Consider the following 25933-nt stretch of genomic DNA (forward strand, 5'->3'; position numbering starts at 1 on the left):
ATGTTGTCATTTATCCTAACATTCATCAAAAAAATGGTTCAAATGGCTCTGAGCACTATGGTACTTAACTTCTGAGGTCATCAGTACCCTAGCACTTAGAAATACCTAACTAACCTAAGGACATCACACACATCCATGCCCGAGGCAGGATTCGAACCTGCGACCCTAGCGGTCGTGCGGTTCCAGACTGTAGCGCCTAGAACCGCTCGGCCACTCCGGCCGGCAATATTCATCCATCTCGGTTCGGCACACAGTTTTAGTCTGCCAGGAAGTTTCATATTAGTGCACACTCCGCCACAGAGTGAAAATCTCATTCTCGAAACATCCCCCCTGGCTATGGCTAAGCCGTGTCTCCGCAATATCCTTTCTTCCAGGAGTGCTAGTTCTGCAAGGGTCGCAGGAGAGCTTCTGTGAAGTTTGGGAGGTAAGAGACGAGATACTGGCAGAATTGAAGCCGTGGAGTGGCTCGTGAGTCGTGCTTGGGTAACTCAGATGGTAGAACACTTGCCCGCGAAAAGCAAATGTCCCGAGTTCGAGTCTCGGTCCGGCACACAGTTTTAATCTGCCAGGAAGTTTAATTCATTCATGTGTTAGCAAATTCTGCATCTCGTACGGGTTCTCTTTTGAGGACAAAAAAATATCTCTTTCAACTGTACTGGGCTCTTTTGTCACTCATCGACGGTCCTATTGACTTCGTTGATCTCATTGCTAGGTTATCCAGCACTTCCACTTTACCCTCTCCTGTGAGGCTACCTCGCCACAAAAGTAACACATCAGTTTTTTTCCTTACTCTTCCACTTACTGCTTCCTGTCTGCTTCTTATCTTCACCCTCACATCACCTACGATGCTCATGGCCAATTAATGTTCAGAAAAACGATAATGTAAAGGTTTTTATACGTTGTTACTGTCTGTACTCTATTTGCCTTTGACTATGACAATATTTCCACCTTCCTTTCTTTACTGATACATAGTCTTCTCCATCCCAAGGAATGATGCGTTTCACAACCCAGATTCTATGCTCATGTTTTCACTTTGCATGTGTGACGTCCATATGGCAATTAGAGTTTCACGCGTTAAGAAGATGTCGGTTCCAGTTTGTAGAGAGAGGTGCTCAGGTTAGTAAAACATTCAGTTTCAAAAATTCACTCTAATTGCAAAGTTGATAATTATAACTGGAAATAATATATTGTTCGACACAACCGCAGTAATTTGAAACGAAGTGACCGGTTTCAGCCGGCATCGGCCAACTTAAGTGATATGTCCTGCATGGTGATAGGCACCTGGTAGAGGTCACCTGTGTTAATCGCCAGAACCGGCGGTCTAGGATAAGGGGATTATCAGACCTCATACAGTAACGACCGGAGAAGTGGGCATGGGATACTTCTGCACCCACACTGGGGTGGGCTGGTAGATGCTTTCAGCTCGCTTGAGGATGAATACCTTGCGAAGATCCTGGCAATGAGAAACGTGCCGATAACTTGTCGACCCCTGCGGGCATAAGGCAGAGAATAGATAGATAAGCGTCAAAAATGCACACTTGAAACTCCTGGCTTGGTGCAGCAAATTTAAGGCATTCCGTAAAAAGCGATAAACTACTGATACTTCATGTACCAATGAAAAAACAGAGATGGAGCGTGGGCGCAAAGAGCTAGGGATGCACACAGGGAGTCAGGTGAAACTATGGAACGGCAGAGGAAGAGTCAGCCTGCTTAAAAATGTTTGCCGCACCTTAAGAACGCGGCTTATAAATCACGAACGCCAGTAGATTCTTAGACGAAGTACAAACACAGGACTGTGCACATCTCTGGAAGAGACAGCTGTTACAAAGAAGTGTGTTGTAGCTGGTTTCACAGCAAATGAGGAAAGCAGAAAAAATCGGGACAATGTGCGTCCAGCGTTGGTAACAACCTGTACAGTGAACATGTGAGATAGAAGCCAGTTCCTGAGCCACACAACTCTCCAGGAAAGACGGAAAATCTCCGTCCTGTACTGGGAGGCGTGGACACGAAACAGCAATGTCAGTCGGTAGCATTGCAGATTTAGTCCGCCGGGGGCAACACATAGCGGAGGGAAAATTTGGGGAGCCTGTGAGAAGTGAAGAGACAATCAGCGAGACAGCACGAAAGCAAGCAGGACCTGGTGGCTCTTCCACTCATTGCCTGCTCAGTCTCCTGACACTGACTCTTGTCCTTACTCCCATCTGCATGTTCAGCCTCTCACTATGACTTATTCATTCCCTTTTCGATGTTAAATGGATGCACCCTTGCGTTTGGAAATGAAGCGCTCGACCGTGCATTACAATATCCTTGCCTATCATCCACCTCCTGTCCCGTGGTAATTCTGTTTAAGCTGCGCAACTAAGGCGAGCTGTAAACTCGGAGATCATTCCAGGGGCCTTGGCGTAAAGCCAAGGGATACCTATGACAGCTGACGACTCGCCGCCACTGCTACTATTGGACTTCCCGTACCGACACAGCGTCCGCTGCCATCATCACAAGAAGACACATTACGATGAAGAATGGTGCTATGATTCATTCTTCCACCCCTCCACCTGCTTCCCCTTGATTGGGTCATGTCCACGCCCAGTCAAATTGGGCCTGACTTCTGTAAAATATGCAGCAATAGAAGCAAACGTTTCATGTAGGAATCTGGTGCTCAACTTTCCTCATTTTTAAAAGATCGAAGGAGCGAATCCTTTAACTTGCTAAAAATATTCAGCTGCCAAGATCGGATAAATAATTTGTTTATTTAAAGCAATCAGTTTCGACAGACAGCAAATTCTGTCGAAGCCTGTTGTTTTTTTAAAAAATATATATAATTCTACGTTCTTGGCTCTTATTAATCTCTTCCAGCTGCGTGTCATTCCTTCGATCTCACACGTTTTGCGGTTTGATTTCATTGTATTACTGTAGTAGTGACTGAACTATTGGCTCCCAGGATGGGGCGATCTCATTGATAATCTGCGTGTCATTCCACACCTGAGATGAGAGTTTTGAGTTCACTGCATTTTCTGCGCTCCGTCTCAGTGCCTGTGGGCATCCACGAACTATCGGCTGCTGTCCATTCTTGAGCCGAGGGCATTCGAGACTGTGTAGCAGCGTAATGCTCCCATATCGGCATCTCTAGCAGTCACTGTGAAAGATCCGACATTTCCCACATTCTATGTGGCAGGTACAAGGGGTCAGAGAAAGAGACCAATGACGGAGGTATATCAGAGGTAGTATATATCAATAAAAGATTTTCGCAGCTCATACGCAGTTAACATCTATTTTCCTTATTGTCAAACTTTGTAAATCCAGTACAGATGAAGTTTACTACGAATTCGACTTTTGTCAGGAACTAATTATTGATAAACCAATAGCTTCTTCGGTTTTCGTTGACGTACAAATATTAGAAAGCTGATACATCTCATACGATGGATCACGATGATATAGTCACTGAGCTAGTGAGAATCAGGATAGTAATCCCTATTTCTCATTAACAACTGTAACGTATTCCTCCGGCCGTTATGACCCGTACTTACTACTTGCCAAGCACGGAGATATCTGAGAGAAGTAAAGTACCTGTGAACTCAAGACCTGCGAGGTAAGGAGATACAGGATGAAGTCACGATTGACCATCGGAATAACAGCCGTCATACGTGCCCAAAATATTTCAGTGAGGAAGGGGTAATCTCTAATTTAGAACACACAAACAAGTTACCTGTACTGCATCTCCTTTATTACAGAATCACCATACACATTGGGTTCAAGTGTGTAGTTGGTGATGTTGGAAAATCTTCAACAATTAGGAAGATCCTGACAATGAATTCGCAAATTAAATTAAATTAATCGTGATAAAAATGACAACTCTTCAAAAGCGTTCCTGCATGAGAAAAGAACTCCTAGCGTAACTTACAATACAACGATCTCAAAACATTTACCCTCCAAAATATTACACACACAACGCTTCAGTATGCCCTATTTCCCATGCTATTTTCGCTGGAGAATTACGTATAACTACCGATACCTTTTTCGGCTTTTAAGCCCTATGAACACACAAGCGATACGTGGCTAGCAAGGACAGGAGGGAATGAGAAGAAAATACGTAACACAACTCCAATATCCAATAGAACTGAAGTGCACACACAAGCTTGTGACTCCTTTACTGAGGGCCTGAACAGACTTGATATTTACCGTCTTTTGTCGGCGGCTGCTGTTTTCGGCAGTGGCGAATGATGACGGCGGCACGTCGACGCTGTGGGGACCTGTAAACCTCAATACTATTCTGGCCTTGACTGCATCAGCAGTCGGAAACTGCCCTGAGTTTTTGTGAGGCGAAAAACTGTGTTTTTCCCTAGCTAAATTATTGGCAATGTCCACTCGCCCTGGTTTAGCAACGTGTACACCTCTGCTCTCTTTAATTTTTCCGCAGAACGTAACGAACTCGGGTCGAAACCCGTAATCTCCACCGGACCGTGTGGCCGAGCAGTTCTAGGCGCTTCAGTCTGGAGCCACGCGAACGCTACGGTCGCAGGTTCGAATACTGCCTCGGGCAAGGATGTGTGTGATGTCCTTTAGGTTAGTTAGGTTTAAGAAGTTCTAAGTTCTAGGGGACTGATGACCTCAGCAGTTAAGTCCCATAGTGCTCAGAGCCATCTGAACCATTTGATATCTGCTCGATACCTGGAGAGCACGTGATCGGCATAGCCAAGGTAGTGCTCCAGATTGTGGCACTGTTGTCCAGGATGCTTGCACCGCTTGTCTCGAGGCTGGCACCTGTCGTGGTGAGGTTATCACAGCACGTTTCCACTGTGTCGGCTACATTTCTACCTCATAACAGACAGGTATATGGTGAACACAATACAGCTTCTTGCGATTTGTATACCTTGCCTCTTGTACTGTTGACATCAAGGCCTCCCACAGGAGTGACCATTGCAGAGCTGGAGCGCAGGTAACTTGTCAACCATGCCCGTGACACTCGTAGTCGTGGTAGTACATACCGTGCTTCAATCCCGTCATGCACAAACCGCTTTTGAAATCAACGTATAGTACTCTTCGAGGTTAGTGATGCAATTATAATTGGAATGAACGACATTTCAGTCAGTCATGGGACTAAAGTGATCGATTGTGATGAAACTAATTGATCGCCTGACTCAATCTCAATAAGTTACTGCTCATCAAATACATACTGTGACTCAATCCCAGATTGTTACAACGCCCTTCATATACGCACTATTACTTATACTCAACTTTAGGGAAAACAGCACAAACATCATAGGACAGGGCTACTATTCCGATGACGCCTTCTACTTGATGCCTCTTAACTGTTGACAGACCTGCGTTTTACCAAGTAATACGCATTTCGTAGAACTTGAACGTAAATAATACAGCTTATCGTTTGGGCTTTTTAAATTAACCAGGAATTATCTGTAATGAGACTGAAACGCAGCATGTACTTTATGTTCTGAGGATTGCCGACCCTGGGGGAAACTAGTCACTTCTTTTGAAATTTGTGTGATTGTGACAGATAATGAATTACTTCGAAACAATAAATCACCGTGATTTCTGCTATGAATAAAATGTCATTCGTGTCAGATATAACTGGCTCCTTAATCCCAAAGTTAAAAAAAAGGAAGTAAACAAAGTCACTCATAGAGAAAGTTTAGAAGCGCCTATCGAGCTCACGTCAACGATATTACTTCTTATCAAGACATCATTAACATATCTGACTGTATTTACCAGCGCTAACCATCAAAATGATTTCACGACGCAGCATCAGCGTGGAACCATTCTCAATATAAGCTCTTCTGTGCAACGACAGTGCCTTAGTGTAGTTTCTGTGTAAAGTAATGTCAGACAGTTTCGTAACAGCTACGCTATCCAGCTGTTCGTGTGCACACATGTAAAGCACGCAATAACAAATTTCTTGTTGGACAGTGGATAAATGACATGATCTGTGAAAGCATATAGTAGAAAATGGTTTGTAAGGTTTAAGAACTGCTTTTTTAATATCCTGTCCTAGAAAGAAATAATACAGTGATGTATATTATTAATCATTTGTATTACGTGACTGAAGCTTAGTGATTTTCAACCTCATGGATCAGTCTGTATGAACAGAAAAGCCATTGCATTATCAAGAGCTTACATGGACTGTGACATAACGATCTGCCTGCGTATCTCATTCATTTCGTTGCTTTCATTATTTAGAATACCCCCCTGTTAAAATTTTCTTTATATTTAGAAGTTCGGCAGCTTCATAAACTTAAAATTTTATCAAGTCGGTTAGCATATTGTGAGTGCGTCCGTCTCTCGGTATTGACGAAGCCTTACTATCACGTTCCGCAGTGGGACAATAGCGATTGTATTTTTCTCTCATTCATCTACCTGTCAATGAACATCAGAAAGTGACAGCTACGACAGACGGTAATTCATCTCTAGCTGTGCATTTAAAGCTTATAAGACACGTATCACCTACTGTGTTTCAACTAACAGAATAACTATACTTCAGCGCAAATAAATTAAATTCTGTGGTAAACTAGGTTAGGCAGCGACTAACGTTCAAAATATTTGATTTACGACTGTTGTATGTGTGACGAACATAAATGTAGTTGTTTCTTATGACTCATTTAGTCTCAGATATTGAGGCTTATGGTTAGAGAATCTTCAAGAATTTTCGTGAAACAGTTCTACAATTGAAATCTGTCACATTAGAACTCGCTTAAAATTCTGCCGCCTTACGTTTGTAGTTGCTACTAACCGGGCTTAAATGAAATGAGACACCAAGCACGATCGACGAACTACTTTCCTTTTGATGGGGGTGGAGGTTACATACCTGTATTTCCTCTTTGTAGACGTCGAAACATTTTTGAATGACACTTCCCTTCAGGCTGAGCAATAGTTGCGCATTTATGGCTACTCAGTAGATATCATGAACACATTGAGATTCAAATGCTTTAAATGGCTCTCAGAACTTTGGGACTTAACAAAAAATGGCTCTGAGCACTACGGGACTCAACTTCTGAGGTCATTAGTCCCCTAGAACTTAGAACTAGTTAAACCTAACTGACCTAAGGACAGCACACACATCCATGCCCGAGGCAGGATTCGAACCTGCGACCGTAGCGGTATCGCGGTTCTACACTGCAGCGCCTAGAACCGCTGGGACTTAACATCTGAGGTCATCAGTCCCCTAAAACTTAGAACTACTTAAACCTTACTAACCTAAGGACATCACACACATCCCGAAGCAGGATTCGAACCTGCGACCGTAGCGGTCGCGTGGTTCCAGACTGAAGCGCCTAGAACCGCTCGGCAACACAGGCCGGCAACACATTCAGGTATACTGCCACTGTACAAATCGAATATGATGAAATTTTTTTATTTCAGTTTAAGTAGAAATCCATTTGAGCATTAATATGCAAAGGATATTGGTAATTCGACTACTCTTTAAATCTGATACGTAGTGTAGCGAACTGCAGTTGATTCACACTCATTTCTGGACCGGGATCTTCCTTAGCACCGGTACGTTGTGTGCGTGGCCATATTTTGAATTTCTACACTCCTAAAATTTGTCATAAGGGGAAATGTGAAGAAAATAAATTCTTAGGGTAGTCAAAGTTTGTAATGGGACGGCCGTTCATTTCCGTACTTTTTGTTGGTAGGTATGATGAATCAGTAAGAACGTTCCTCCAGCTGTTATGCTGTTAGTGCAGGAACCTTTCAGCCGTGGCTGCGTTTGTGTGCCGGGGGGATCCTATGGAGAATGGTTCTAAGTAGAACAATAAATAAGCTGGAAATTCCCTGATTTCACTGTCATGGTCGTTTCGTGGGGTCGATATGGGATGAGTTAACATAGTTTGCAACCTGTGTGTCCTCAAAATTTAAAACACATCTCTCCTCAATTCAAACGTTTCTCTTGTTTGTATGTGAACTGCTTCTCCTTGTGGTTCTTTCAAAGAATCTAATCAACTTTCCCTATAACCTGCGGTCGTTCGATGTCTGTTATTCTACGTATTTAATGACTGAGACTGTTTTCAAAGAAATGGTTCAAATGGCTCTGAGCACTATGGGACTCAACATCTTAGGTCATAAGTCCCCTAGAACTTAGAACTACTTAAACCTAACTAACCTAAGGACATCACACACACCCATGCCCGAGGCAGGATTCGAACCTGCGACCGTAGCAGTCCCGCGGTTACGGACTGCAGCGCCAGAACCGCTAGACCACCGCGGCCGGCCAGACTGTTTTCGCTCGGTGACCATTAATCATAGTACCAAACAAAAATTTATCTTCTGCCTACGTAGACGTAATACGTTTGACTCGTTTGTGTTGATTCTGATGAGCAAATTCGGCACAATGCAATGATCCTCTATATTTCCCTCAAATTTTACGCTGTTGCGAATTCCCTCTATTCAACATCATCACCCATGAACATTCATTAACAGTCTGGCGTTATCAAATTTATCAATTATACAAGCTTTGAACGGTAACTGACTTATAAATGTCTTCTGGCGAGAACGGGTAGTCGTTTTTTGCACTTCACGGTGTCTTCCTCTTAAGAGCGACATCCTGATCTCTGTTTCCCACGAAATGTTAAATTTAACCACAGAACTTTTCCAGTATTCTGTAGCTTTGCATTTTGTTCACTGGGTCGTATTGCAGATATATACTGGACCCCATCGGACGGAAGAGAATTCTGTGTCTGTTTTGTTGTAGGTTAGTTTTTTTTTCATTTTCAGTAGTAAGCAAACGAACGTGTTTCGTTGTCACTGTGGAAGATAGTTTGCTAGTGCTTGCACCGTAACACAGAATAATGAACAGATTTCCACTAAAACATTAATGTTGGACCAACGCACCTCTCTTTTATTTGTTTCATTCTTTCATAATTATCATTGGAGTAGGTTTGACACTATACTGGCGGAGTTACTGACATTCCTAAATCGACAGAAAGGGTTCATTTTAACGTTATAACTATGTCAACAAAATAATATATTACCTATTTATCCTAGCTCATTTTAAAAAGTTTCCAAAACTCTAGACTTTCAAATGTTAACTATTGGCAGAACGTTCAGGACACATATCGTACCTGCGTATGTGGTCCACATTACTTTCGCTTTTGTTCAAGAGTTAGCTTTTTTGTGCTTCTTACTGAAATTTACGTGTACATACATAATCCGTAGGACATCGCGAAGTGCGTGGCTGAGGGTACCCTACACCATTAGTAGTTACTTCTTTTCCTGTTACACTCACAAATGGAGCGATGTAGAAACGACTGTCTGTATACCCCTGATTGAGCCCGAATGTCTCGTATATCTTTTACGAGAAACGCATTTTGGTTGCAATAGAATCGTTCTGCAGTAAGCTTCCAAGGCCGGTTCTCGAAATTTTCTCAACAATATTCCTCGAGCAGAACGTCACTATCTCTCCGGGGGTTCCCATTTGAGTTCTCGAAGCATCTCAGTAATAAATGCATGTTGCACGAAAATAGCGGTAATAAATCCCGCAGCTGGCCCCTTAATGTCTTCCGCCTCTGAATGTCTTCCTTTAATCTATGTGATTCTGACCCCAAACACTCGAGTATTACTCAATTACAGGCCGTATTTGCGTCCTATATTTCTTCTCCTTTGCAGATGAACCACAGTTTCCCAAAATTGTCCTAATATCCGAAGTCGACCATTCACCTTCCCTTCCACAATCCTCATATGCTTGTTATATTTCATTTCGCTATGCAACGTTACGCACAGATATTCAGGCGACGTGACTGTGCCAAGCAGTACCTGATAACGCTGAATTTGAACATTGTAGGCTTGTTTCTCCTATACTTCTGCATTAACTCACATTTTTCCACATTTAGAGCTAGACGCCATTCATCAAACCAATTAAATTTTCTCTAAGTCAAGTTTCCCACCCTGTCGCGCAGACCATTTATGTATACGGAAGATAATAGTGGTCGTATCACACTTCCCTGGGTAACTCCTGACGATACCGTGGTCCCCGACGAACGCTCGCCGTCGAGGAAAAGGTATTATGTTCTGTTACTTGAAAAGTCTTGGAGCCACTCAGATATCTGGGAACCCGATCAATATGCTCGTACTTTGTTAACAGTCTGCAGTGGGGCACCGTGTCAAATGCTTTTCGGAAATCTACAAACATGGAATCTGTCATCCATACTGCGGAAAGGGCACGCTAGCATCGCACGAGTGATTCTCTCAAAAATCGTGCATATTCGTGGATAGAAGCTTTTCCGTCTCAAGGAAATCTATTTTATTTTAACTGAGGATATGTTCAGGTATTCTGCAGCAAGTCGATGTTAATGATATTTATCTGCAATTTTGCATGTACGTTCTTTCCCTACTCTTCTGAACAGGAGTATCCCGCGGTTCTTTCTAGTCGCCCGTACTTGGGCTAAGCGAGAGATTCGCGATAACTGAAAGCTTAATAAGGGGCCAACGCTCTTTGAAAAACCGAATTTGGATTCCATCTGGGCATGGCGACTTACTTATTTTCAACTCTTTCAGTTGTTTCTCTTCGCCAAGAACGCCTATTACTACGTTTGTGCGATTGTCAAACGATGGTATGTCTGTACGATTCTTATGCGTGAATGATTACTTAAACGCGGAATTTAAAACTTGAGCTAAGCTTTTCCTGTCTTCGGCTGCCACAGTAGACTGGTCAACGAGTGATTTAATGGAAGCCTTAGACCCTCTCAGCCATTTTACAAAGGATCAGAATTTTCTTTAGTTCTCGGTCAGATCCTTTGCTAAGATAGTAGTTGTATGCTTCACTCATAGATCTTTTTAAAGACGCATGAATCTCTATTAACTAACGTCTGTCTTCATTTTCGCGTTCTCTTTTGAACCGAGATTGCAACAGTCTTTGCTTTCTCAGCATTTTCCGAACTTCTTTTCCGTCCTCAATTCTCTAACTGAGCACATACTTCTCCACAGCACGACTTGCGATCTGTTTACACTTCCATCATAATTCGTCTACGTCCATCCTCCTTGAAACCAAAAATGTCAATTCATTGTCTGAGTGATTTGCTAACAACTGATTATCTGCTCTTTATAGCAAAAATCCTCTCCTAGGCGTCTTGGCTGATTTATTAACTTTAGTAACTACAGTCGCTATGATAAAAGAATGATCACTAATTCCGGTCTCTGTACTGACGTCGTAGACAAGATCCAGTCTGTTTGTGGCTAGAAAGTCTAAGATATTTTCATTGTGCCGGCCGAAGTGGCCGTGCGGTTAAAGGCGCTGCAGCCTGGAACCGCCAGACCGCTACGGTCGCAGGTTCGAATCCTGCCTCGGGCATGGATGTTTGTGCTGTCCTTAGGTTAGTTAGGTTTAACTAGTTCTAAGTTCTAGGGGACTAATGACCTCAGCAGTTGAGTCCCATAGTGCTCAGAGCCATTTGAACCATTTTTTCATTGTTTGTGGGCAATCGAAGTACCTGCTCAGGACAATTTTCGGAAAATGTGTTCAAAAGTACTTCGCGGGACTGTCTGTTTGTATCCCTTGCAATGAATCCATAGAAGTTACAAATTAATAGTCGCCTCCGACTAGTATTGCATGATCTAGGTACTTACGTTCTACTGATTGTAGACTTTCTTTCAATGACTCTGAAACTGTCATAGTAGAACCGGGTGGCCGATAATAACGTCCAACAATTAACTTCATTTCACTTACTATACACTACTATATTACTTCCACTGCCACACTCAATTTCGACCTCAATGGAGACAATATACCTGCTATCTGCGGTTCAAACTCCCTCCAACCTCCTATGGGGTCTAATACGTCTCTCCGATACACGTTCCATGGCTCGCTAAATGCCTCGGAGCTTTCTAAATCGGGTTTGAGCCAGTTCGTGGCCCCGAGAGTTAATCTGAGCCCTTGAATTTTGCCGGAGGTCCGCAAATTCTGGAAATTAGTTATGAGTACTTCGACTACTTACTGATAAAACCCTAGACAATCATAGTGTCTTTATTCTGAGTACAGTCTGAAAACGGCCCGATTTTCCTATCAGCGTATCGTCTGGCGAATGTTGATCAGAGAACCTCAAACTATTGCTTTACCGAAAAAACTCCACAAGTACTCAACTACCAAGTAGCTTGTTCCGTTGTGTAATGCACCCCTGACCTGTTTGGCGGTGTGCTACAATTCCCAGCTCAGTACCCCAGGTCCTGAAATCTGCAATCAAGGCGGTCACAAATTCGAAGCCTTTGATTGAGACCCTCCACCCGGAACCAAACCAAGGGACCCAGAACGACTCTGGACACAATGCGTCAAATTGCGAGCTCTGATTGGAAGCCACGCACCAGGCCAGCACCCTTCACGATTTGCGCTTCCGCCTGTATGAGTGAAGGATGACCTCAGATACTACAGCCCAAACAAGACCGCCTCTACATCTCGTATGAGGCCCATGGCCGGCGGACATATATCTTACGCATTGGTTTTCTTTCCAACCCCGAACGCTACCTTCTTAAGGGGCTCGTTGCAGTCTATTGGGTGCACTCGGCACATATGATTTTGGTTTCATGAGCACATTTTTCGCACGTGGCTCTGTGGTACTTCACACAGTTGTCGCTGGTCATTTTGCCTTTGCAGAGGCTCATCTGACACTTCTTTCGCTTTGGTCCTGTAGCTTCATTGTCTGTTCATCCTGCTCTTTCGTTCCCTTTAGTTCATTCATCAGCTTTTTACATCTACTTGTTTGTTACTATTTTCCACCTATTGCCACGACGTTCTAGAACACATCGGAAGCCTTCTCCTACGTGCAATGTTTGTAGTATACTCACGGTTCATTTGGCCATTCTCGTCTACCACATACTTTGATGCATTGTAGAATGATATGGTTTCAGCTTTCGTCTATACTTCTTTCTTATTGCCACTTCTCAACACGTCGTACCCTGAAGACATCTTTATTCTTCTTTCCATGGTATACAGTTGTGGTGCAGTCTGTGTTGTTATTCTGACCGAAGATGTTAGTGGAGTTGATTTCACCATTTGTTTTTTTTAACCTCATCAGGGATTTCACGACTGATGTTGTTCACTGTACCAACCAATGAAGTTTTCTTTCCTAACAGAATCTTAGCAAGCAGTAGAGACGAGAAGAAGTCTGTCGTTATGTTTCTTGCTTGATTTAGAAATGTCTTCATAAGAAGTAGAACGATGTGTTTTCAGAGTAGTTGCTTCTATGCTCGTCTTTTTTTCCGAGGAATGGGTAATCATTACATATACCGGTATAATTTGCCTCTAGACAGGCAGCAATCCTAAATTTCAGATCACATTACAGGCGTTGTTGGACATAAACTAAATGAATGAGCATCTTCTTTTGCGTGGTAATAGATGCTCATCTGTGGCTGTACTGTCTCCAGATCGGTAAGGACAAAAACTGTTTTCCTTGAAATTTTCCTAGATTTCTGATACAAGAGCAAATTTGTTGGCTGCCAGGTATTCAGCTTGGGTTGATTTTTCATTAAAAAAACCCAAAAAATACGAGAAATCTAAGAGACTACTGAAATCTGTCCCTTGATATTACATCCACAAGACTGAAAACAAAGATCATCCGCAGAAATACATATTGTACAAATGAAACCCCTAACATATATGACGGTTATCAGTTTTATCTAGTTCCTCGTGTGACGCGGTCCATTTATTCTTTTTTTACGTTGCCCACTGTAACATTGGATGACACCTGGTGGCGTTGTGCGCACGTGACGCGGTAGTAAAAGTATGTAAGCGGGGCAGATGCGGACGGGTGATCACCATAGCGCAAACATAGGCTGCAAATGGGGAAGTTCATTGAAATAAGCCACTTTGGCAAAGAGCAGGTTATTATCACGCAGAGCCCGTGAACGAGTATCTCAAAAGCAACGAAGCTGGTCTGATGTCCACTTGTTACTGTCGTGAGCATCTACGGAAACAGGTAGAAGCACAGTGAAACTACCACTAGGCACTAAATGATTGGACGTCCACGACTCTGTATCACAGAACGTGGAGTTCGGAGGTCTGTCTCCTCTGTAAATTAGGACAAATGATGATGTGTGGTGTCTCTGCCGAAAGAGAACTATTCCGACTCACGTACATGTGCTTTGGAGCATAAGGTTCACCGTACATTATTGGACATGGAGCTCCTCAGCAGACCATCATTACGTCCTCAAATGGTGGCCCTGTAAAATCGTTAGTTACGATTGCAGTGGATACGGAACCATGAGGATTTGACCGTCGATCAGTGGAAATGTGTCGACTTTTTGGGTCAGTTACATTTTTGCTACAATAGGTTGATCGCAGTCTCCACAAACGCCGTCATCGAGGTGAATGGCGGCTCAAAACGTGCAGCGTTCCAGGGACGAAATCTGTTGGTAGCAGTATTATGCAATGGGAGACAATCTCCTGCTCGTGTAGCATGCGGGTCGTCAGTTGTGCTTGGACTGCAAACAGTCAACCGCAGGCGGCCGTCGGTTCGGACGTAGGTGCAGTGTCAGAGTGAAAAACGTCCAGACTGAGGTTTTTCTTTCGTTATTGTTCGTTGTATTTGGTTGTAGAGGACGTCACATGACATCCGCCGAAGTTCGTTGTTGATCCTTCCACTCAATTTTTGTTCTTATTGCAGAGGCCAGTCAGGTCTCTGACCGAACACGCTGAGCTACGGTGCCGGCGGGTTCGGCGCGTCTCGTAGTCGGATGTACCTCTTGTAAAGACTGCGAGCAGTGCCATGCAGAGAGACGCCAGGAAATCCATGCTTACTTTCGAATTTACGTATGGGGAAGAGTATACTAGTACTATTACTACTGATAGTCGGTTAGTCGAAGCTAATGCGTGGTTGTAGTACAACTTTCTCGCCAACGTGATTTACGTGGAAGCAATAACGATAATGTGCATACGTGCACTGCTGGTATGCCACTTCGATGGCACCGTTGATTCTCTCATTTCAATGCGAGTGATGCACCAAGTTTCTGTGACTTACGCCGGTATGGATCAGGACACCGTAAATTCGAACGCCTATCGTTTTGAGATATCCGTTAAGGCAACGAAACAGGCTATAACTCATTTAAAATGTTCTGCAAATTCAGAAGGAGAAATGGTCCACCTCAGTTGCTTCTACGACTGGGTTTTATGCAACCCGCAACGCCTTCAGATACCTTCTGCCAGATTATCATATTCTCTCACTCGCTACATTCCAATCGTTAATCCTACAGAAAAAATTAACAGGACTTATTTGCAGGTAATTTAATGTAGTAGAATTTCGTACCCCTATGAGTTTCCGCAAGAGGCCGTAGTTTTTAAGTTCTTGAAGAAAAACATACAAAATTAAACACAGAACGCGGTTTATTAACTAACTAGAAAACTGTGGCCTTCAGCGAAAACGTATCCCGTACAAAATCTAACTACCTTAAATTCAGTACAAAAAATGTCCAATTCATTTTTTCTGTACGACAAATAGTTTGCGCGTAACGAGCGAGAGAATATTAAAATTTTGCACTTAGTATTTGAAGACCTTGCACCTGTTCAAATGCATCTGGGGAAGCACAGATCCTCTTACTTGATCGTAAAGGGTCTGGTTACATGTGAGGACCAACCTTGCGCCTGGATGTCATGTGGTGGTTTACATAATGAATGCATCCAGTTCCCGGCATTGCTGCCAGGCAAGTAACCAGCTCTTGCGTGAACCTTCGGAAACAAAATTTGCGGGTAGACTCCTACTCAGGCTGCATACGTAATGGGCGCCCTATAACATAACAGGTCGTTGACTAACGACTGTGGGAAGCACTCCCGGCAGCAAGACTCGAACCCATTACCAAGTTAACACGTGCCTTATCCAGCCTCAAGATGCCACAAAAGCCAGTTCTCCCACCACTAGCTCCACCACCGTCGTCACTTCTCCAGATCCATGCATCGTGCTCGAGAAGAGAGAGAGCCAAAGTAGGCATCCATCCGAAACGTCGACCTCTTCGGAGCTTAACAATGAGACACATGATTAAATGACAGAGGTATGGTCAAACCAATCGCTCTCTCTAGTGCGACATCATGCACCACAAACGGTTCCTGCTCAGTCTTCGAAGTTCCCAAATAAACAAGCTGATGCGGAAATATCCGAGCAGACACAGCAGGATATTGATCGCACGCAAGGCCAGCGCAAAAGACCTACACGTAGAATTCTAACAGAATTATCAGGTATTATGATAAACGGGCCTTACCGTATCCCATTGCAATGCAAATGACACACTATAATGCTCCTCAGCAGTAAAGTCTGTGGAGATAGGTCAGTTTTGGACCTCCAGCCACACCATTTTGTGGGCTGAAGATACAAAGGACTAACCGAATCTCCACATAAAACCCAACAAATGTGCCACCTTAACTCTCAACGGCATAGCATCTGATACCAACAAATAAGCCTCCATCAAATTTGTGTGCTACTCATGTAATGTAATATTCCTTCAAGGCGCCTCCAGTTGCAAAGAAAGCGATGGCAACTGGCTACGAAGCAGTTATCAGTACTGGACCCGGGTAGTCCTTACACTCGTCCGGGAGAGGTTCAGCCGCTCGTTGCGCGAGCTGCTGTTATTCTCCCTCAGAAACGAATTGCAGAGCGTAAAGGCGTGACTTCCAAACGGCCAAGTGATGCAGCTTTTCACGTCTTTTTCAGGAAACCCGTAAGAGTGAGAGACGATTTGAAATGTGTTGTATCTAAAGACGATCAAACCTCAAGCACAGTTACTCGGAGCAACTTCACACGCCAGTAGGGGAAATGTCCCTCGAAGATATTTGACGGCAATTGAAACGCAGTGCCTTCGCCTACACATTAATGACAGCGACTTCAGTAAGCTGTTTTGACAGGTTCTGTGCTCAAACACAGCTCCTGCTACACATCTTTGATTGTTTGATGGGATCTGTTAATTTTTCAGATCGTAATGAATTCCTCTATATCGATACGACGTCTGGCAGCCCAATTGCAGCCTTCGAGCGACGATAGACTTAGAAGCGTAAGTTGAGCAAACTAGGAGTTCGGCCTTGACTGTGGGACCATCGCCGTTGACTGTGGGCCCACAGTTTCTGACACATATTCTTTTGTGGAGCAGACACGCTAAGGTGAAATTTAGGAACTGCTTAAAAACTTGAAGAATTCAAATGTATGTGAATTCCTATGGGACCCAACTGCTAAGCTCATCGGTTCCTAGACTTACACACTACTTAAACTAACTTATGCTAAGAAGAACACACGCACCCATGCCGGAGGGAGGACTCGAATCTCCGGCGGGAGGGGCCGCGTAATCAGTAACCTGGCTCCTCTAACTACGCGGGCACGCCGCGCGGCCGCTTAAAAACTTACGCAGTTCGTCGAGCCATATTACTTTCTGGCTTTGGAGCATGAATATCCTGAACCTGTACGTTCTATCCAAAGTATAGCCGCAATAAAACCGATTAAACCAAAGATCGGGAGCATAATACGTCATACTTCCCCAGTATTCAGTGTGGGTGCCCAGGTCTGTCTTGAGCTCATCCATTCCCGACGTGATTTAAGAATCCTGGCCCGCCTGCTCTCACATAATCACAACTATACGTGATTACATAGCCACCCAATACAATTGGAAAGTTGGTATAAAAGCTTTCATTACAAAGAGATACATTACTTAGTATCCTGAACCACCCAATCACAAAAATCACCATCGAACAGAGTATAGCTTAACATCAAGATTCGCAACGGAGCAACTGCACTTTACTTTAAAAACGCCACCATGGGCAAATCTCCAAGTGTGGACGATCTACCGTTAGAGTCTTGTGTGCGCTGGTGGCATCTCTTTGGCGACTTCTTCACAGATACTACGAATGAACTACTTGAAGGTGCGACCATACTAGTGGATTTTACTCAAGGAATCACAATACTCATTCCCAAATCGACGAAAGCCTTGACTAAAAATGTTCTGCGGCCCATTACTTTGTTAATCTCCAATTTCAAATTGCTGGCGCGCATCGTTAACAATAGAGTGAAACCCCTTTCATCGTGTGTCCCGGGAACGCACCAACCTTGCGTCATCCCTAGACACCGAGGGAGGTGGCTCAGTGGTTAGCACACTGGATTCGCATTCGGGAGGACAACGGTTCAATCCCGCGTCCGGCCATCCTGATTTAGGTTTGCCGTGATTATCCTAAATCGCTCCAGACAAATGCCGAGATGGTTCCTTTGAAAGGGCACTTCCGGCTTCATTCCCCGTCCTTCCCTAAACTGGTAGGACTAATGACCTCACTTTTTGGTCTCCTTCCCCCAACAACACCAACCCATACAGGGGCGGTCAATAATTAACATAATATCTCAATATAGATATATATCTGACCTGGCAGGACAACACATCAATTGTCATCGCATCTTCTGACCTAGAAAAGCCGTATGGCAGAATAGATTTTGGTTACTATTGCAGCTTATGTCTGCTCTCCGGTTTCACTCCACCTTGAATGACCTCATCGTCTCATGTATCAGCGGCACGCCCCCGACGTTAAAAATAAATGAAACGCTGAAGAAAAGAACCTCTTTTAAAAGAGGTCTTCGACAGAGCGGTCCTTTATAAGCTGGTTTGTTCTCGTCCACCATGGGACCCTTGGTATGATATCCCCAGAACAATCTGTGGACATTAATCTATATGGCCTGAAAACAGCCCTCCTATCCTACACACAACGTGTACCAGTGAGACTCCAAGGTGAAAGAGACACACAGCTCGCCAAACAGATTCCAGACAACTACCAACAATACAGTGGTGCCCTCTTGAACATACACAGTTCTGAAATCTTACCCATAGGTCGGCATTTGCCCGACCTACAATATTTCACAATACATGTGAATCCAAGGCGTCGCGGTGGCATGAATAAACTCTTATCGGGTTTCCACCTGTTTCGTTTGGTTATCATTCCAAGAGCTTTCGACCGTATCGCTGAGGCTACGCCGTTATACAGCCGCACTGCTGGCTGTGACGTCATTGGTGCTCTCTTCCTTGCCATATATGGTATCTAGGACTCGGCCAACGCAAGGCTGCAGCAGGTGTGGTGGACGTGAGCAAGAACATTACCATACTGGACGAGGGAGAGAGCACCAGTGACGTCACAACCAATAGTGGGGCTATATAATGGCGTGGCCACGGCGACAAGGCAGTCATTTACCACATGACAATGGCCGAGGAGAGTATAGTCGAAAGCTCATTATATTTTAACAACCTGACGCGGCTAGAATCCCGAAAAATTTTTTCAGTATCCTTGATTGCCACTAGTATACATTCGAAAACACCTGTAGTTGTTCTTTATAAATTTTCCAAACGATATGATAAGGATTAACTGACGCAGTGAGGTGCAACACGTAGAAGCCATTTTACGTAGGCCAAACGTACCTCGATTGCTTATGAAAAGTTTTCTTCGTCAACCAGTACATTCTCTCAGCATATAGGAACAGTGCTACACATGCCAGTGTGATTGCGCAGAAAAGTCCTGTTATTAACGTTTTGGTACGTCTGGTAATGCAATGTGTTCAAAGTACCTTTAAAGGTTACAGCCGGCCGCAGCAAACTAAGGGATATCGGACTTAAAAATCCAGGAATGTACTACACGGCGATTCTCCTCAAAACGACGAACAAAGTCATCAACAACCCAACAAGAGGAGAACTAAACACCTCTACGCATCCTTCCACAAAGAAATCGATCCATCGCTATCTACAGAACTCGTTGTTAATCTTTTACCAGAATACGTTGCCATCAATAATCAAGCCCTGAACAAACTGAGCGAGGGAGCGCATCGCAGCTCCACTTCATTTATAAATAGTACTTTCCAAAACCTTCCTTCGGTGCAACCTCTAGCAACCAAATTCCCACAGCTCAAATTATCCAGGGTATGGAGCTACATGTTCCATCGAATGATACCTCAGTCCGTGAGCAACGTGTTATGAAGTGGTCACAAATACCATTACTCGTCGAAAGCTGAACCGAGAAAAGCTTGCAATAATTGTGAGATTCCCGATAACGTCGAACATAGATGCTTGTGGCGTGACCGAAACATAATTTGTACATGTACGTGAAAGAAATTGGTTCGCATCACCAGGATTACGCCACACACAATCAAATCACATTCGTTACGATTGGACTGGGATTTCCCCCCCCCCCCCCCCCCGTCCGTTCCCCCACCAAAAATTGCAATTACAGCTATGTGAGGCTCGCTGGGCACTTCTTGTACAATGTCCGACAGGTTACACATCTTGATACTGAGAACTGCAGGGCCCACCTTGTAAATCCTCATTGGTCACTAAAGAAGTGTCAGGACATGAGATAAGTACCTACATTTTTTAACCTCATAATTTCCAGATAATAAGGCATAATTATTCCCATTACCTTTCCTACAGCCAATTCAGCCACCATCTTTTCTACTAACTACAGAGTTAGTGACTATAACGTTCTGTGTCATGCGCTTTCGGCCTGTGTGAGAACACAGTGACTCAAGCACAATAGGAGTGCCACACGTTTTCAGTAGTTCAACTTATTAAGATAGGTGCTATTTTGTTTCATTTTAACAGAAAGTTCCTTTATTTTCAACTGCATCAAAACACGTCGACAAGGACTCCCATCGACTCTGACGGAAACACATCCGAACGGATTAAGGAAGTAGTTTGAAAAAAAAAATTTTTGAAAGGAGATAGCTCAGTTAGTAGACGACTTTTCCATCAAAAGCAATGGTACCAGGTTCGAGTCCTGAGGTGGCACGCATTTTTAATCTGCCAGGAAGTTTCGAACCAACCGACAGTGCTGCGGAGAGAACATTCGTTCAATTGCCATAATAAAAAGTTTTAAATTACGCTGAAAGTTTGTTGGAGGACGGAAAAACTGAATGAGTATGGCCTGGATAATTTGCGTCCAGTTTTAATCAAAAGTTGTTTTTTCACTCTTATCATTGTTCATGACGTGTCAACAGTGACATTACTTTGCAGGCGTGTTCAGTCATGATGTGGACACTCTTCGCGAAATTTGCTACTAATTATTAGTAAAGAGGTAAAAAATTTAAACGTCATTCATTATGCTAAAGTTTTACTGCGAAAATGTAGTAGGCGATGAACTATTTCCTTTCATCAGTTTGGAGGTGGAGCAGCGTTAGCGGGAAAAAGTGTCTTTGAGAACTGAACTTATGTGTTAAGTTTGTTGGAAGTTGCTAAGTGGTCTTATTCTCGAACAACAGATAACTACGAGGGTTGGAACTTAACTAGTGGCAACTACTTATACACAACCGATGCAAAAGAGCTACATGTTTGCACCTGTTACTGTCCTTCAAAGTACTCACCAGCGTTGTGTAGAACCCACTGCCAGTGATGTGGAAGGCGTAGTATACCATTAGCACCGTCTGTTCTGTTGATGGTGTGAATGGAGCGGTCTGCTGTCTGTCGAATCTCTAGAACAGTTCTGAAGCGAATGCCACGAAGTCGGTCGTTCAACTTCGGAATGGAATCAAAGTCACAAAGACTTACGTCCGGGGAGTATGGTGGATGGTACAGTACTTCCCAGTCTCATCGACCGAACAGAGCAGCCATAGCTTGCGCTGTATGCGCCCGCGCATTGTCGTGCAAAATGATGGGTGGGTTGCGCAGAATGTGTCGCCGCTTCTATCGCAAGGCTGGTCGCAGGTGATGCTCCAAAATCGAACAGTAATACTGTGCATTGACGGTCTGCCGTGGAGTAACGTAATTCGTTAGGATAACATCGTCACAGTCGTACACGAGAATCACTATACCTTTCACCATACTGGGGTTCTGACTCACTTTGGACTTTCGCGGCGACCCATAATGACGCCATTCGTTGGGTTGACATTTCAGTTTTGGCTCGTACGATGTGGCCCATGTCTCATCCAGTGTTACGATACTGCGTAAGAAAGCCTCTCCTTCGCGCTCATAGCGCTCCAAGGGCCTCTGAGCAGCGTCGTAACGCATCCATTTGAACATTTCCGTCAAGTCATGCGGAACCCATCGTGATGCAGTTTTTCGTATGCCAAGGCATTCCTTCAGGATTCGAAGCACCGTCGTATGCTCTAATCCGTTTCATGGGCAAGCTCACGAATCGTATGGCGTCTATCACTGTCCACTATCGCGGCAACAGCATGCCCTTCTTCTTCAGAGACACCAGGACGACCTGCCAGATGCACGTCTGCCACAGTTTGCTGAACATCGTTGAAGGTTTTTACCCAATGCGCCACTATTCTGTACGGCAATGCCGATTCCCCGCACGCCTCTTGAAGACCTTAACGACTCTGTCGTGCTGTACGACTTCTGGCATACGCCGGTGACATGGAATGGGCGAGTCCATTTGCTCGGAAGTAAGGTAGGTATGTCAACAACGTTTGCTATCAGCTACAATAATAGATTACATTGCATAGTGTCTCCACAGCAGTGTTGTTACTATTTAAGTTCCAACCTACATATACAGGGTGAGTCACCTAACATTACCGCTGGATATATTTCGTAAACCACATCAAATACTGACGAATCGATATCACAGACTGAACGTGATATACAAACCATAAAAAAATGCACGGAAGTATGTTTTTTAGCACAACCTACGTTTTTTTCTAAATGGAGCCCGGTTAGTTTTGTTAGCATATAAACAAATATGTAATCAGTACCGTTTGTTGCATTGTAAAATGTTAATTACATCCGGAGATATTGTAACCTAAAGATGACACTTGAGTACCACTCCTCCGCTGTTCGAGCGTGTGTATCGGAGAGCACCGAATTACGTAGGGATCCAAAGGGAACGGTGGTGGACCTTAGGTACAGAAGAGACTGGAACAGCACATTACGTCCACATGCTAACACCTTTTTATTGATCTTTTCCACTGATGCACATGTACATTACCATGAGGGGTGAGGTACACGCACACACGTGGTTTCCGTTTTCAATTACGGAATGGAATAGAGTGTGTCCCGACATGTCAGGCCAATAGATGTTCAATGTGGTGGCCATCATTTGCTGCACACAATTGCAATCTCTGGCGTAATGAATGTCGTACATGCCGCAGTACATCTGGTGTAATGTCGCCGCAGGCTGCCACAATACGTTGTTTCATATCCTCTAGGGTTGTAGGCACATCACGGTACACATTCTCCTTTAACGTACCCCACAGAAATAAGTCCAAAGGTGTAAGATCAGGAGAACGGGCTGGCCAATTTATGCGTCCTCCACGTCCTATGAAACGCCCGCCGAACATCCTGTCAAGGGTCAGCCTAGTGTTAATTGCGGAATGTGCAGGTGAACCATCATGCTGATACCACATACGTCGACGCGTTTCCAGTGGGACATTTTCGAGCAACGTTTGCAGATCATTCTGTAGAAACGCGATGTATGTTGCTCTCCGATACACACGATCGAACAGCGGAGGAGTGGTACTCAAGCATCAACTTTAGGTTACAATATCTCCGGATGTAAATAACATTTTACAATGCAACACACGACACTGATTACGTATTTGTTTATATGTTCAGATGTGCTAACAAAACTAACGGGTTTCCATTTAAAAAAACGTAGGTTTGTGCTAAAATACATACTTCCGTGCATTGTTTATGGTTTGTATTAAACAATTACACTAGTCCCTCTCCTCACGTTCGGTCTGTGGAATCGGTTCGTCAGTATTTGATGTGGTTTACGAAATATATCCAGCGGTAACGTTAGGTGACTCACCCTGTATTTTGGGTAAATAGCACACCATGATTTACAATGCGTGGTGACGTATGCACATGCTTTCATACAACCATAAGTGTCTTCTCGCGCATGCATATTAGCTGCCCTTAATCTGTTAAATTTCAACGCCATTGTGCGATTATAATCAGTCGCGACTCGTAGAAGTGACAATAACGATTACCACCACCTGTAGATGTCGAACAGTTGTATCGATGAAATACTGCGGGATTTGCACAATATCACTCGGTGGAAAACCAGAGAATTGTACTTGAAGATTATACGCAATGCCTAACTTCAGTACTTATCTTTCTGCATTAAATATTTAAAATAAGGCTATAACTGTTAATTAGTAGATTAATACATCATCTTAAATTTGAAAATTTGGCCGGTAATTATATTAAATATGGACAGTAAAATATTTGTTGCTCCTGGAACCCAATAGATAGGCCTCATGCAACTGTAATCAAGCACCGTGCACCGGATTAACCGTTTAATAATATAGATTACGCAGAAATATGTTTCATTCTCGGGAGAGTTACTCAGCGCTGACATTGTCTGCGTTGGACTCTTACATGAAAGCTCTTTCAAGCAGCCGAATAATAGCTGACACTCTGTGTTGGCACTGGCTGAATCAATCGAGTCTTTTGAATTTCTCTTCCGGAAATACGTTTTTCCTGAAATTTTGCATTGTTATCAACAATGTCAGAGGCTCGAATAATGCACGAAGATATGCGGAAAGCCATTTTAAGTTCTGGATTAAAGTCCAGCTTTGTGGCCCGCATTTGGTTTTCTATCATTCAATGAAGCTGGTATAATAAACCGCAACTACTGGCAGTAAATGATGTGTTCCTCATCCATTAACAGGAAAACAGATCAACCGATACCTCCATTTACAACTGTTATACGTGAAATCTCTTCTCCTTTCGTCTCAAACATTTCTGCACTATCCTTTCATCGTCCTCCTCTTGAAGGCTTTTATTCACCTTCACTCCTTTCTTGGTAAATAATGATGGCTCACGCTAATGGCAGTCGACAATCGTCAGAAATTCTCATTTCTTCGCAACATTTGCCTTCGTCCAAAGACCGTTGATAAAGGGCCTGAACGTAGTGAACTCACAATTTGCTGTTTCAGTTGTTTTTTTTTTTTAAATTTCTTATGCGGATCTTAGTTGTATTGGAATTGTGTTAAAACAGTGCCTGCTTATTACAAGTCCTTCAGACGTTTTTAACAGAAACATAAGGGCGATATGCTGACAGACGCAGAAACATGAAAATAATTGAGATAGTAAACCCGTGCTATCTCACTGTTTATTGACCCTTGATTCAGTACTGGTTGTATACTACACGTATAGTGCTGTAGTTTCTTTCCAATGACTACGATAGAAACGATTTCTTCACGAAAACCATACGTTGATTTTAAGAAAATAACGAACAAGTAAATTATGTTGTTATTAATGTTGATGTATCACGTTTTTAAGTAGTATCAATATTCCTAAAAATTATGGTAAAGTTATGGCACGCAAGCAGTACGATTGGTGCAGTTATCGAACAGAATGAAAATAATCACAAAAGGAGAGACAAACTCCTCCCGCACGCACCTCACTGAATGAAAACGGCAGAGGCATTAGAGAAGTTCTAGCACCTACGATGCCCACTGACATTGTTGTTTAAGATGTGTCTGTTGTACAGCTCAACAAATGCATCAATGTTTATAAGCAATTTTTCTTATGATGTTGGAAGGACGGAGTATCTAAAGACTATAGACCAGGAGATTCACAAATGAAACAACAAATGTAATTCACGAAGACAGTAAGGTACATGTTATATAGATTTCGGTGTATCCGCACTGCAGTAGGCCATTATCGTAATCCACAGTGCCCAAATTATATAGATTTCTTTCAAAAACTCTTCCTTGCCACTGTGTTTTAAACAGTACGTCGAAACTGCAGATCTGCGTTTATGTGAAGCAAAGAACGTACGCCATTGTAATGCACTTAAATGAAGCAAAGAACATACACCAAGGTAACTTCTGCATTGGGAATATGACACTGTGTGTAATACATGAGTTGATATATTACTTCAATCAAATGATTAGCTTTTCGGCAAATAATATTCCATATGCGGCTGACACGCATCTGTAGTAACTACGGAAAAGTTACGTTGAATTTTATTTCGTTAACAGCAGTTTGTATCACACCATGTTTAATGATACAGAAAAGTACAGGATGTATACAAGATTTGACTCTGTTCACAGTG

This window comes from Schistocerca americana, chromosome 7 (genome assembly GCF_021461395.2).
Source record: "Schistocerca americana isolate TAMUIC-IGC-003095 chromosome 7, iqSchAmer2.1, whole genome shotgun sequence".
NCBI lineage: Eukaryota > Metazoa > Arthropoda > Insecta > Orthoptera > Acrididae > Schistocerca > Schistocerca americana.